Here is a 14,605-nt window from a genome sequence, read left to right on the forward strand (position 1 = left end):
GCATTGTATTGTGGATGAAATGGTGGATTTTAGAGGCCTAAGACATGCAGAGAATTCACCTTTAATGTACAGTTGATTTAAATGTCTGCTATGAGCTGAATTAATTAGCTTTAAAAAGTACCTCATCCTATAAGAAAATTTAAGATACAATAAAAATATCACACATATTGTAACAGTTCCCTGATATAAGACTAGAATAATGTTAAGAAATAAAAGTAGTACCATAAATGGCAAGGTAACTGCTCCTTATAGAGTACCACAGGCACACTTTATGTCCTTAAAAGGGAAAATTATAGGAATTGAAAATCTTTAAAGGAATATTTTTTTTTCTCAGGCATCGTTTTGCAATAAACACATCCTCTTACTGCTGTAGTGGTAAGTTTCATGTCATCTTTGTTTCACTGCTGCAACATGACAGGCGTCACAATTATCTAACGTGCAACTCTTTGTACAAGAACAGTAGCTGGTTTTAATTAAAGGGCAGTTCATAATGGGTGGAGCACCTCCAGGGCATTTTAAGTGGATCGTGGATCAGTGAGATGGGACACAAACTCATTGTGGGAGACTCATGCACTTCCAAAACACGCTTCCTGTTTGAAGCGGCAATATTTCTGTCAAAACCAACCTACTTAACTGTAACTCAACAAATATTCAGCACATATTTATCTTCAAAAGGGTTGAAACCAGGTGAATTTAGATTCAAATGCACCCCCAAACAAGTTATGTGCCTTTTGAATAGATGCCGATCCTCCAAAATGTCATTGTGCCACAGAACGTGCTGTAGAGTTTAACTTTCATTATTTGACACTCTGAGCCCAATCTGAATGAGCATGTGTGTGCATGAGGTGGGTGAGCGCATAGGACGCATGCAGCGAATACTGATAGAAACTGAAAAAGAGCCATGAAGGAAGCCAATCTGCTATTTATATCAGGCTGCACTCCACGGGGCAAGGCTCCCTCTCACAGTAATGCACTGTAAAAGTGATTGATTAGTGTTATATTGAGAGATTGTCCGTCTTAACTGTCTTCACTCGCCAAAGTGATGAAATTACTGCTCACCAGTCTTTGAAAGCATAATAGCAGATTAGGTCAGTGTGATTCATCCACTCAAATAAGGAAACTTGCCATTCCCTAAAGTGCAAAACATAAGATGAGGATCAGCACTCAGATCCAGTAGACACCACCCAGCCACCTTCAGAGGGTATGCTTAATGACCTGGAATATGTTACATTTTGAGGTTGCGCAATTTAGGTTCAGGTGCACACAGTCTTTGTATCTGTCCACACCCCAAAGAGCAATATTTGACACAACACAGTTGCCCATTGATGTTTTAACAAATTGCTCAGATCAATTTCCATTAAGGACAGTCCAATTCCAAATTTCTTCTTCCTGGCTGAGCCCAAAGGACGTATGATGTGATGCTCCATCAGTTCAATGTGTCAGTGAATGTTCTCGCTCTTGTGTACAGTATGTGTGTGTGTGTGTGAATGTACTTTGAATTTGGATTAGAATTAGTGTAGTGACAATAAAACGCTGTCTTCAGGAACAGCAACATCATTACAGTGTATACAGTGCTCATCCTGTACATTAGCACTCTCACTCACGGTGAAAAAAAGTTCCTTTTAATGTACTTTCTCTAGTTTACCATCAAATGCGGAAGCACAGTAGATGTCACTTCCACTTTAAATGTCTCTAATTGTCGTATCAGCAGTGCTTTTTTAACGTGGTGAAATAACAAGCATGTGCAGAACACTTAATGTTTCAGCAGACATACAGATATGTTTGTGCTTCTTTGGTTATGTCAAGCAGGTTTGTCCTCTGATCTCTGTAGGCATTAAAAAATGCAAAATTAAAAAAAGAGTGTTCTTCCAGTGGGTTATGATAAAATTACATATATTATATTGAATATGTACAGCAAAATTGCCTGTTGGCTCAGCATGAATGATGGGTCACTTTCATGGTACCCGTGTCACAAACGACAAATACCTCACGCATTATTCCACTCCTACCAGTTACTCATAGTGGGTAGTCATACCTTTCATGTCTCATATGTACTGTATTACAGCCTTGGCCCACTCTATGTTAAATAAAACAAGTGCTACTTAACAGCTTTAAGAGCTCTTTATTGTGTCCTTGGAAAATCTTAAAGATAGACATGAGCCATCTGGGGAAGTGTGAGATACAGCTCAATCACAAGCAGTCCTCCGAGTTTGTCTTTATGCTTTAAGTTATGTAAAGAATCCTACTGCTCTTTAGGACCAAAAAGGCAAAGCCTTGAGAGTAAAGACCAACATGTTTTAGCTGCAAAAACTTTCATCAGTGTTTCAACATATAGAACGTATAGTTAATTCACGCACATCTAAAATAGCCACTTAAATGCCAGTATTTAAAAACATTAAAAATAATATCACTAAGTGTAATTAAGGATCTGACACTGCAGCATATTTAAACAGCTGGAGGATATGTTTAAAAATGAGGTCCCCCATTTATTCATCTTGGGTTCAGACTTTCAAAAAGAAAAGATCCAAAAGGTCCCTCTCTTTTTTTTCTAATGAAATTTAAATCACCTCCTCCTGGACCAAAAGACACCTTCTCAATGGCACTAAAAGAAAAAGCAGACACTGGATGTCTGGCCTCTTTTAAGTGGCTTTCTACATGATTTTTGACATCCTCTCTCTTAATGGAGCTCCTGCACTCAGTAATTCAACATTTCAAAGAGCACTCTGTTTCACTTTCCGCGGGGGCATGAAATCATCCATCACATCTGTTGTTTTACAGTTAATGAATCTCTGCATGCCTTCAGTCTTAGAAAATTATTCTGTATTTCTTGTATATGAACAATCAAGGCTATAGGCATTTTGGATATTGCTAAATGTCTTTATCGCTGACTGCAAATGATCATGTAACCCTGATGAAAGCAGAGAGAGCGGGGTTTTTGACATTAAAGCTGTCTCCGTTGTTCTTCAAGATCCGCTAGAATTCTGAACTTGAACTTTGGAGGAGCTGCAAGGTTGTAACAGATGTTTCTTCTGCCCTTGAAGATAAATATACATATCAGTCCTTACTGAAACTTTGTGAAAGTAAACGTATATATTGGACTGAAAAAATATAAAATCCACATTTGACTTTGGTTTAACATCAATATGAATACTTTATGATTGCAATCTGTGACAGAGATTGGCACTACATGGCATGTGAATTTCAGGATTTAATTAACTGATACATTCATGTTGATTTTAAATAATCTCAACACAATCTCACAACAGTGTTATTTTTTTTAATTTATTTATTTAAACCTACAGGTGATAATTCCCAGTGGGTTCATCACTGCAAGCAATACCCTTCACATTACACAGCATTTGATCCATTGTAAATATAAAAATATTGGCTAGTAGCTCTAAAATACTATTTTAATACCAGGTATTAATTGTGAACTAGCTTATCTGTAGTCAAAACATATGAAGTCAGTGCTTCTAAAATGTGATTCATTGAACTCTGGATGGATCAGACAGGTAGTCAAAAACTCAGGCATAATAGTATTATGTGATCCTACCTGCACTTCCGAGAAAAGTATTAAGAGAGAAAAATTAGAAAGTTCATTTGAGCATTTCTAGCTAAAAACTATAATGTTTGTTCTGTATATAGATATTACACCCTATGATCTGTGTGCATGCAGTGGGTGACCATGATTTAAACTGCCACCCCTGATGGGAGTCTCCACAGTCCTGCCGAGAGCAATTTCAATTTCCCATATTTCTGAGTGTTTGTGTATGCATTCAAACAGAATGAGTTCAACAAAAATACAGCTAGTGCACGGCGGCATATAACTTTTTTTATTTTCTCAGTATATGTCCACCCCCCAACAATCTATTTTTACATTATGTACTAATTGTATGTCAAATTGCTCCAAAGTAGTATTGTCTGTGAGGTAAGTGGATTTTCCTATCTAAGGAAGGAAAAAGGCATCTCTGCAGCAGATTTTTCAAGGTACCATGGCAACAGAACATTCAAAATAAGTTTGATGAGAACAGTGAGAACAGCAGGCAAAGAGTGACTGATTACAAGGGAGACAATTTGTTACTCCAATTGCAAGAGCAACAGAGTCTGATTGCATGCACACACACAAGCATTGTGTCCTACTCTTTATCCGGACCACTGTACAAAAACACTGTTCTTCTCTGTCCTATGATGGCCCTTCTGTCAGAGGATGAGTGAGAGCAGCTGTAGCATCTTTGTGTGAAGATGAAGGATTCAGTCTTGGTTTCTGTTGCAAAAGGGCTTGTTTAACAGCTCAAGTGTTGGCATAGTAATGCGAGGTGGATACAGCTTTGATTGGCAGTGAAGCAGGATGAGCACCAGACATGCAGTGGGCGTGGGCTTTTTTTTTTTTTTTTTACTAAGAGAAACTCCATTTCAAATCACACAAGAGGAAGTGGCAATCAACACAGCGCTGCAGCTGTCTATCTCGGGTGGCTATTCTCACTTCCCAATCTCACTCTCCAGTGCTCGGCAAACAGACCACCGTCCTGACAAACATAATCACTCACGGCGCAGATTTAGAGAGCATCTGTCAGCAGGGAAAAAGGTGAAAAAAATGCTGCATACACTCTCAGTTAAACACCTTTTCACACTGAATACACAACTCTCAGCAGCACATTATTCGGTGATGATTGTTCTGTTAAATTCCCCATCATTGGGAACTTTGACAGAAATCACAGAGTAGACTTTGCCGATGTTTATTTGCAATGCAGGAAACTCAAAGAGAATCACTGATGCCATATGGTTTAAATTAATATTTATATCTGATGTTTCACATGAAAAATTAAGACTTGTCTAATGTCATAATCATAACAGTCATATTCTGAAGTGCATATTGCTGTCGCCAGATTCACCAGTTCACTTGTGTTTTCTCTGTTCATTAGAATGTCCAACTACCATTAACGGCATTTTAGTCATATTGCTCTAATAATCTAACAACTTTAATAATGTATAACATCTTAATTAGAATATAGGAAGGCGATTATCACAACCCAACTATGGCACTGTGATGGCTGCTAACAAATGAGGTCTACAATTGTTCTAGTAGCACCTCAAGGTCTGTAATATAAGACATTTTCCCCCATTATTGTGCTTAACTGTTGGAAGTAATTACTGCAGAAATTTGTCATGCAGCTTATCAATGTGCCATTGTTGCTAGAGTTACAGCTGTTGTGAATGTAAAGTCTAGTAGCTATATGTCTGAAGTATTCAAGTCATGATGTAAGCCTGAGCTCCCTCCCCTGCAGATGAAGTGAACTAAGCTTAAGAGTCAGTGAAAGGACCTCTGACTAGATGGATCTGGAGGCTGCCATTGTGTGAGTTCATGTAAGTGAGTTTCAAGGCTCCTCACCATGGTTTTGTGCTGTAGAATAGATGAGTGTTAAGGTTCAGTGGGTGTATGGAATAGAGGCTACCAAGGCTGAGATAAAAGGAGGATGCCTGCTAACACAAAGTGGATGGGTGCCGGTGACTAAAGGCCCTACCTGAGCACAGCAGTGCCACAGAGCAACCCTCATCTCCTCTGGTTGACTCTGATAGAGTGTGTTATCAGAGCAGACAGGCAGGCTAAATCACTGGTTGAGTAAAGGTTAGAGCTACTGGTCTGTTACTTCGCCCATGAGGGCAAAGAGGTGAATGTCAAAGCAGCCTGAATCACAGAGGAATGCTCTGGGGCTGAGGGTGAGTCAACCCCCAGGGCAGGCTGAGGCACTGATTTATGCATCACTTGTGTTCAATGGTGCAACACCATATTAAATTGAGCAGTTCACTGATGAGCAATATGTAATCTACAGAGATCACTGGGTGCCCTTATGCCTTTATGTTGAGTATTGTGGATGTGGTTGAAGTTGTTCAAGCTGAGGCCTAGTTTTTCCAAACTTGGTGTTTAATTTGGTCATTTAAGTGCATCATGCACTGGTCACATTGCAGAGCAGTACAGAGTCGTAAAGTTGCTCCTTTGTTTATTTATTTATTTATTTAAACAGTGACCATACGAAGATGGCCCTGAAGTGCAAATAACAACAGCATTTCGCCACAACACGACAGCTAATTGCCACAACATGACAGCAAATCGCCACAACACAACAGCAAATCAATTATATCAACAATTATGTTGTTGTGATGTGGCGAATTGCTGTAGTGTTGTGGTGAATTGCAGTCGTGTTGTGGCGAAATGCTGTAGTGTTGTGGCGAATTGCTGTAGTGTTGTGGTGAAATGCTGTCGTGTTGTGGCGAATTGCTGTCATGTTGTGCGAATTGCTGTTGTGGTTTGCACTTCAGGGCCACCGTACTATACAGATACATATTGTTACATCCAGATAAGCAATGCAACAGATAATGTATATTAATGTATATATTATGTATAGCTAAAGCTAATTTGCAGCCCCACCCCTACTGGTTGGACTTATTTACACAGTGTTTGCTAACGATGAAGCTACTTGCTAGCCTGCAAGCACTGACTGGCCCACAGCATGGAGCATGAGCAAAAAGTGGTGTTCAGTATGCACTATGGCTGTCAGTGCTCTGCAATGCGACGGGTGCGTGATTTTTTCCATCAATTTATGTGACTCTGTGGCAACCAGCACTTTCTGTTTGTATCTGTGTTCATGGAGGGAACTGGGGCACACAAAAAACTAATTCCAAAATTTCAGTAACTATCTTGTCTTCCACAGCCATTTATCCTCAGCAGGTAAAGGTAACTTCCTATCAATTTTTCGGTTTGGTCCTTTATGCAGAAAATCATTATGGAGCTTTCAGGCAAATTTCACTCTTATTTGCATAACGTAAAAAATATTTTGTCTCATCCGATACCATAATAGTTTGAGAGGCAATTTACTCGCATCCCACAGAAAATGAATAGGAGCTCATCATCGTCGCATCCCGCTATAAGGAAAAAAGAATGCTTTAACGCACACAACAAGGTTTGCTCATAAGAATCCGTGTTGTAAAATTTTCCCTTGAAGTGCAGATTTCTTAGCTGACTGTGTTCTGGATAAAATCATGAATACATCCTACAGATTCATAGTTTATGAATAGGATTATGTATTTACAATTATTTGACTTTATTTTAATATAATTTTCTAATGATGGTCTCTCTTGGCATACCATTTGCCTTTAGGCTTACTCATTTTTCCTTCTGTGTTTTCTTGTTAGGTCTCAGGAGAGAAATAAAATTGTACATTTAGTATTTCTTGTTTCCACCTGGTACTTAAGAGTAGATCTGGGACTAAGCTATAATTGAGACTATGCAGGCTTCCATTAGTACAGTTGTCCAACAGGGAGGCAACCTGCTCTGGCTTCTCTGTGTGCTGTATCTGCTGTTTAAAAAAGCCATCATGGAAACCTTGTTTAATATTATTGGTTTCAAGCTCACTCTTCTTTCTCACAGGGCTTGCTTTTATTTGGGGATCTTGCACATTCAGCAAAATATAAGTTTGAGAGCAGCTGTACAGGCTGCATACTTGTCATTTTATGTTAGAAGAGTAAATGTGGTGTGTTCACTGGCTGACTGCGACGACTCTCTGTCTGCTCTACACTGACAGTCCTTTATCCATAAATCCCTCAGTTGGACAATAGTGCTTCAGGTTAAACAGCTGTTGTTGCTCTTTCCACACACAAGTCAAGTGTGTACACAGGAAGAGAGAGAGAGGTGGAGTCGAGCCTTGGGCACCTGCAGCTTTGCAACTTCAATAGATAACTATAAGTATGCTCAGCGTTTTGGCCCATGGCTCCCTTTTTTCTCTTTCCTGCCAATGTCATTTTAACCAGACTTGTGATAGAGCCTGTTTTCTGTGATACTCCATTAATTTCCCCAGGGGCTGATCATTCAATATTCAATAGCTACTGTTATGCAGCACCAACTGTGGATCAAGCTTCTGAGGCTGTTGTCTCTGACCAATATCATCTGGAGATCACAAGACTGAGACATGAAAAATAACCTTGTTTTGAAAATTACATCCAGTAGTCAGTTTGGCTGACGTTACATGCAAAATATGTTTGTTCAACATTAATATATATGGAGAAAAAAAAATGTAAAGTGCCTGCATCACTGGCTTAAATATAGACAGTCTGTGACACATTTGAATGGGACAATCTTTTTCAATGCATATGTTTAGCAATGACACATTTTAATGATGTACTAAATGTTATTTCAAAATGTTCCTTATGTCACAGGAAACACTTCTTAATGCATTTATCACTTCTTTAATTTACGAATAAATTGTTATAAAATGGCTGTTCGTGTTAAAATAGTCCAAGAAGACAATGCACAGTTGCCACTGTTACCACTTTTTAAAGAGAAGATGATGAGTTTCAGTTACTTCTGACAGAGTAATGTCTTTTTGGGCTGCATTCTGAAAAAATATACGCCAAACTCTGTAGCGATGTAAAAGGGAGTATCAATAGCAGTAAGGGCTTATGCTTGTTAGTGCCTTTACAGTATACATTCACTAGTAAAGTTTGTCAGTGTAAAGCATGAGGGGAAAGATCAATTGGTGTTTAATCTTGTTTTGGTTCAACTGAATAGGGACTCTTTTCAGCAATTAACTCTGGCAATGATGGTTGAGAAAGCGTGAAATCTCTTAACACACCATGACAGTGTTGTATATGTCCAGAAATGCACTCATACGAAAAACATGAAAACGATGTGTGATTTGATAGTCCTAAACATTCAAATGAGTGAGAGAGTGTTCTTGTACCGCTCCACAGTTGTGGGTGTTTATAGGTGGATGGTGGGTGTATGAAGCACAGCTGCTTTTCCATTGACCATTAAAATGTTAATATGCTGAGCGGGAATTAAAGGGGACAAAATATCTGACATTTTGCATTTTGCAACATTGTCCTCCCTCAGTTGTTTCTACAAATGCTCAAAAAGAGCATTTATTTACATTTACATGGCAAAACCTGCTCATGGCAGTAAGAATTATGAATCTTGTCCATCTGAAGCAAAAGAGGAAAGTGTGATGTTATAGAGCCATAATGTTTACAGTAGCAGAGGCCAGGGTAGTTGGATGAGTCAGCAAATGTTGGGCTGTGTTTGAAATCACACAGTATTTATTTATTTGGTGTGGGAGACTGGGGTTTGAATCCCACTGCGACACATCCACCAATGTGTCCCTGAGCAAGACACTTAACCCCTCGTTGCTTCAGAGGCGTGTGATCTCTGACATATACAGGCAATTGTAAGTCGATTTGGATAAAAGCGTCAGCTAAATGAATGTAATGTAATGTAAATTACTATACTGTATTGTGCACTATATTTACTCTCGACGATTTATTTGAATGTCCGAATTCTGAGTGTGAAATTGGTCCACTATATATAGCGCCGTAAAAAATTCTCACACATGGATGTTATAATGTTATATATATGCAAAATTATCGTTGTGCACCTCTACACCTGATGAAGGAAAATGACAATGACAGTGTTCGAAATCTTGAATAACTGCTAAATTTATTGATTGTAGTGGGAGTAAAGAATGAGTGAACAAGGAAGTGATTTTGGATATAGAGGGAGTGATTTCGGAAACAGCCCTTGACTTTGAACGCTAGTTGTTTTCCTACAGTGGATTCTTGTTCCTTTTAAAGGGGACCTACTATGCTCATTTCCAGCTTTATATTTTTATTCTGGGATTCCACTAGAGTAGCTTTGCATGATCCACAGTTCAAAAAAATCCTTATATATCTTATGCTGGCCCAGAGTTCATCCCCTGTCTGAAACAAGCTGTTTTACCTCCTGTCTCTTTAAAGCCCTCTTCTTAAAAGCCTGCTTTCTTCTGATTGGCAAAGTTCCTGGAAGCCTGCCAAGGGGCTTGTGAGCCACTGTTACCAGTTCTCTTTATACATCCAGTGCTGTGACCTGCATTACTTTATCATCATGCTGGTGTGCTCGATAGAATATAATAGCTTGTAAAATAGTGATATGGGGCACTAAATTTGACCACAAATGAGACAAGAAGTTGGTAGTGGTAAGAAAAAGGTAGACGATGCCAGAGTGGGTGTTTCTGGGGGCCACTCTAGGTACCAGATTTGGCATGGGGGCCTCACTGATTATTGTAACAAAACACAACTTTTGGAACTTTAGTTTATAAATGGACAGAGCTTTAAAGTAACCGCTAACGGTAACATTAGCAACTGTTAACTAATTATTTAGTTAGCTCATTTAGGAGCTTTGGACCTTTGGGAGGAGGAGGCTCAGGCTCCGTTAGCTAATGGGACCTTCAGCTGTACGCTAACTGAGCTAACAGCAGCTACCATTAACAGTAGTTAGCAGTTACTTTAGCAACAAGTAAAGCCATCTGTCCATCAAGAAACTTTCCTTCACAACCAAAAAAGCACTCTCTGTGAGACATACTGAAGAAACTGCAAAAATGTGACCAATCTCCACAATTCGCTTTGATGATGGAGAAAGTGATATGAGCAGAGTGGTTGAATACTGAGAAAGACTGGATCGGCATGTCCATTCTAATTGGCATGTCTTTTCTAATACTGATAATCCAACATTAACACCCACTTCACAAAGTGATTAGACAGCTGTGTGGAGTTGAGAAAGAAGCCAAGATTTGAACTTTTCTATCTAGCTCCCGTTTTCATTCGACTCAACTATTTTTGGCACTTGTCGATCCCTTCCAGGACAAACCGTTTGAACCAAGCAGTTCATGTGCCTTAACCTAACCAAACCTAAACCATATCTGTGTCTGATCAAAATCAAACAGCAGTGATGTTACTCATTGCACTAATTCTTTATTGCTCATATCGTGAATTTTTTGCACATTTCTTGTAAATTATCCTATATATTTTTTTGCATACTTGGATATTTTTGATCTCTTTGCATTTTCTATATTTATATTTCTATATTTATGTGTATGTGTACTGTTAAGCAATATATATCAAGACAAAATCCCCGTATATGAAAATGTACCTGGCAAAAACCTCATTGTGATGAGTACGGTTTTGAAAGAGTTTGTCTGTCACCACAGCATGGACAAAAAACATGTTTTTGTAAAACTTGTTGAACTTTGCAGGTTTGCAGGTTTAAAATCATGTCAGATCTTTGAATTTTTTTATCCAACCTTTATCCATAATTTGCCTCATCATCAAGCATAGGTTTATTTAATAAGAAATTCAACAGAAGAGCATTAGGTTTATACACTAAAACTACACACCATTGCACTTTGTTCTATTTGTGCCATGAGCCTATTGATATCACTCCCAGACCACAGATCTGCAGGGGAGAGCTTCATATACGGCAAAATTACTGGCTCAAGGTCTCGCTCATGCGGTGCAATCATCAATTCCACACCTTATATCGAAGAATACGGGATTCTTTCTGAACTCTTACCATGGGTGGAATATTGCTGGCACAAAATGTGTTTTCTTCAAGTAACAAAAGAGAGAGCTCATACACTGAAATGCGAAAATCTGAAGGGGAAACAGAAGGTACAGGCTGTCAAATATGCCTTTAGAGCATCTGTGTGACTGACAGAGGGAAGGGAAGAGAGTTTAACAGCTCTGCCCGCCCTTGTATACTTTTTACATAATAAACAACTTTGCACCACCTTGACATGTTAAAATTAAATAAAATTTTCTTGACAATTTTTTTGTCACATTAATGTTTAAAATGCTTAAATTCATTTAAGTACAAAATACTATGCGGTCATTTATAGTCTCCAATATGGCAAATGGACAGCAGCAACTTTTAGCTTATCCGTTTCAAAGTCGAGTTGTTTTTGTTCATTTTCCAGAACAAACCTTTTGGTTAAACCAAGAATTAGTAGAATAATGTATGAACCAATGTGACCCAGTTTTTTATTTTTGTTCTGTTCAAGGAATTCGGTTATACACTGAACAAAATTATAAACACAGCCCTTTTGTTTTTGCCCCCATTCATCATGAGCTGAACTCAAAGATCTCTGACAAATTTTCGAGTGGCTTTTTATTGTGGCCAGCCTAAGGCACACCTGTGCAATACTCATGCTGTCTGATCAGTATCTTGATATGCCACACCTGTGAGGTGGATGGATTATCTTGGCAAAGGAGAAGTGCTCACTAAGACAGACTTTGACAGATTTGTGAACAATATTTGAGAGAAATAGGCCTTTTGTGTATAGAGAAAGTCTTAGATCTTTGAATTCAGCTCATGATGAATAGGGGCAAAAACAAAAGTATTTATAATTTTGTTCAGTATGAGTCACGCACATTTTTATCTGATTCTGCAACAATTACAAACATACATTTCTCCCCTCACTAACCAATTTGTTCAGACAGTCTTGGAAACGTGGAAGGCCCTTGGCAGAAGGCACTTCCACATCAAGCGTTCAGCACTGAACAAGTCAGAGAGTTTCGCAGTTAGTGAGTGATTAGAACCAGTTGCTGGAGAGTAGCCAGTATTGGAGTCATTGTAAAGGCAGGTAGGGTATAAATTGTTCGATTGCCAAACCCTCAAGTTAAATGATATTTTCAATTTGTTCAGCAGCTATGGGCAGTGTGAATGAAACAATGTCAGATCCAATACAACATTTGAATAGCCATCTCATTTAATCATTGACCAATCTGTACTCATAGTGTTATTCAGCAAGTATGACAGCACAAAAAGCTGAAAAAACGTTTGTCCAGGAGTTACATAGTATGCTTACTTATTTGCTTTCTTGGCAAGAGTTGGACAAGCAGAATGATACCACTCTAATATATGTCCTTGTCAAGAAAGCAAATAAGTGTTATATGTAGCATAATAATTGTATTGAAGCCACTGGAGGGAGGCAACAAAAAAAGAGATTAAGTATGAAAATAATTAGCAAAGGTTAATGTAACTCAGTTTTGTTGTAAATTTGGATAAAACATTTACACATCTCGACTCTTTAAGAAGGAAATTGCAAATTTTGACAAAAATAAATTTTTTACCAAGGTAGTTCATCTTTAATAGTCCATTGTCAAAATAGAAAATATACTGTTTAATTATGGTTTATGATGAGGCAATGTATCTAATTTGGTGAAATAACGATAGAAAATCAATTTTTCATGTGCCTCCTCATGAGTCTCGCTTTGCAGGAAGTAAATGACAGCCAAGGAAACTGAAACAAATGCCAACATGTGAGTAAAAATATCTACTTGTTCAGATGCGTAATGTGGAAACATGGTCAAAAATAAAAATACTGTATAATAGACAATCCGTGTGGGTGTATGCGTATGCATGGGAGAAAAACATTCTTCCAGCACAATTATTTACACCATAATATATTACTAATTATATTGTGTATATATAGATATCACTAATTGTTTATTAGATATACATATACATATATGAAAATGTATATAAACCTGCTAAACGTGTGACAGATGGAGTGCAGCAGGGAGATATATGACATCCTCAAGTTGAGACTCGTGTCTCATTTATGTCTCATACATGTATGATGTCCCATATGATTGTAAAAAGACACTAAATATATAGACACGATACATATAGTGTCTTTTCCCCTATTTAATTTTACTCAGAAAATGATAAATGGACAAAAAGTGATCGCCTGTGACCTCAGTTTTGTCCCCCAAAGTATGCAGCTGTACTTTTGTGTATTTTTCAGGATTGGATCAGAGCGTTATTTAACAATTAAAAAAAAAAAAAAAATATCCTAATGCTACAGATTACAATGATGGTGTAGACAATAGTGTGCTTCCAACTTCAAAACAGGCAACAGTTTGTGGAAGCCCCTTTTCTGTTTTAATGTCATAATGCCCCCGTGCACAAAGCAAGACATACATAAAGTAAAGGTGTTCCAAGTTTGGTGTGGTTGAACTTGACCCTGACCTCAACCCCATCCAACACCTTTGTGATAAACTAGAACATCAAGGACGAGCGAGGACCTATCGCCTAACATCAGTGTCACACCTCGCAAATGCTCCTGTGGCTGAATGGGAGCAAATCCCTGCAAATAGGTTCCAAAACCATGTGGAAAGCTTTCACAGAAGATAGGAGGGTATTACAGCTTGGTTTTGGAATGAGATGTTCAAGAATAAAAAGTATCATGTCCACACATGATTGGCCATGTAGTGCGTGTTGTGATGATGCCCCTTGACTCATGTTGGCTTTGCATGTGGAATGTGGAAAACAGGTATATAAATGGTAGGTTTTTACTGGGAAATGGCAACATTATCTCAAATACTCATTATAAACCTGAAAATATGAAGTACAAAGTACTGTTTAATTAGTTCTAAAAAAGGATAAATTGTAATGCTAAATCCATCAAAACATTCCCATATTAAACATAAGAACACCTATTAGTTCCAGTCACTTAATACCTGTGTAGTTATAAAAGTTATGAAACTTCATTTGGATGATCCCAACTAAGCTCTGCATGAATCCAAATCTGAGCAACAGTAATTTAGTCAAGGTTATTAATTTTGTACATTCTGATTCAGTGGTAAATTGGCAGTGTCTTTCGTTACACACAGATTTTTCGGCATCAGCCCTGCCAAGAATCTTAGAAATATGGCTCCACATCACACTGTCAATGAATTTCATGCAACAACAAGCCAAAATTCCGATCCAGTTGCTTTTTTCCCCAGTCTCCAGTATCAC

The sequence above is a fragment of the Micropterus dolomieu genome, linkage group LG17, assembly GCF_021292245.1.
Source record: "Micropterus dolomieu isolate WLL.071019.BEF.003 ecotype Adirondacks linkage group LG17, ASM2129224v1, whole genome shotgun sequence".
Classification (NCBI taxonomy): domain Eukaryota; kingdom Metazoa; phylum Chordata; class Actinopteri; order Centrarchiformes; family Centrarchidae; genus Micropterus; species Micropterus dolomieu.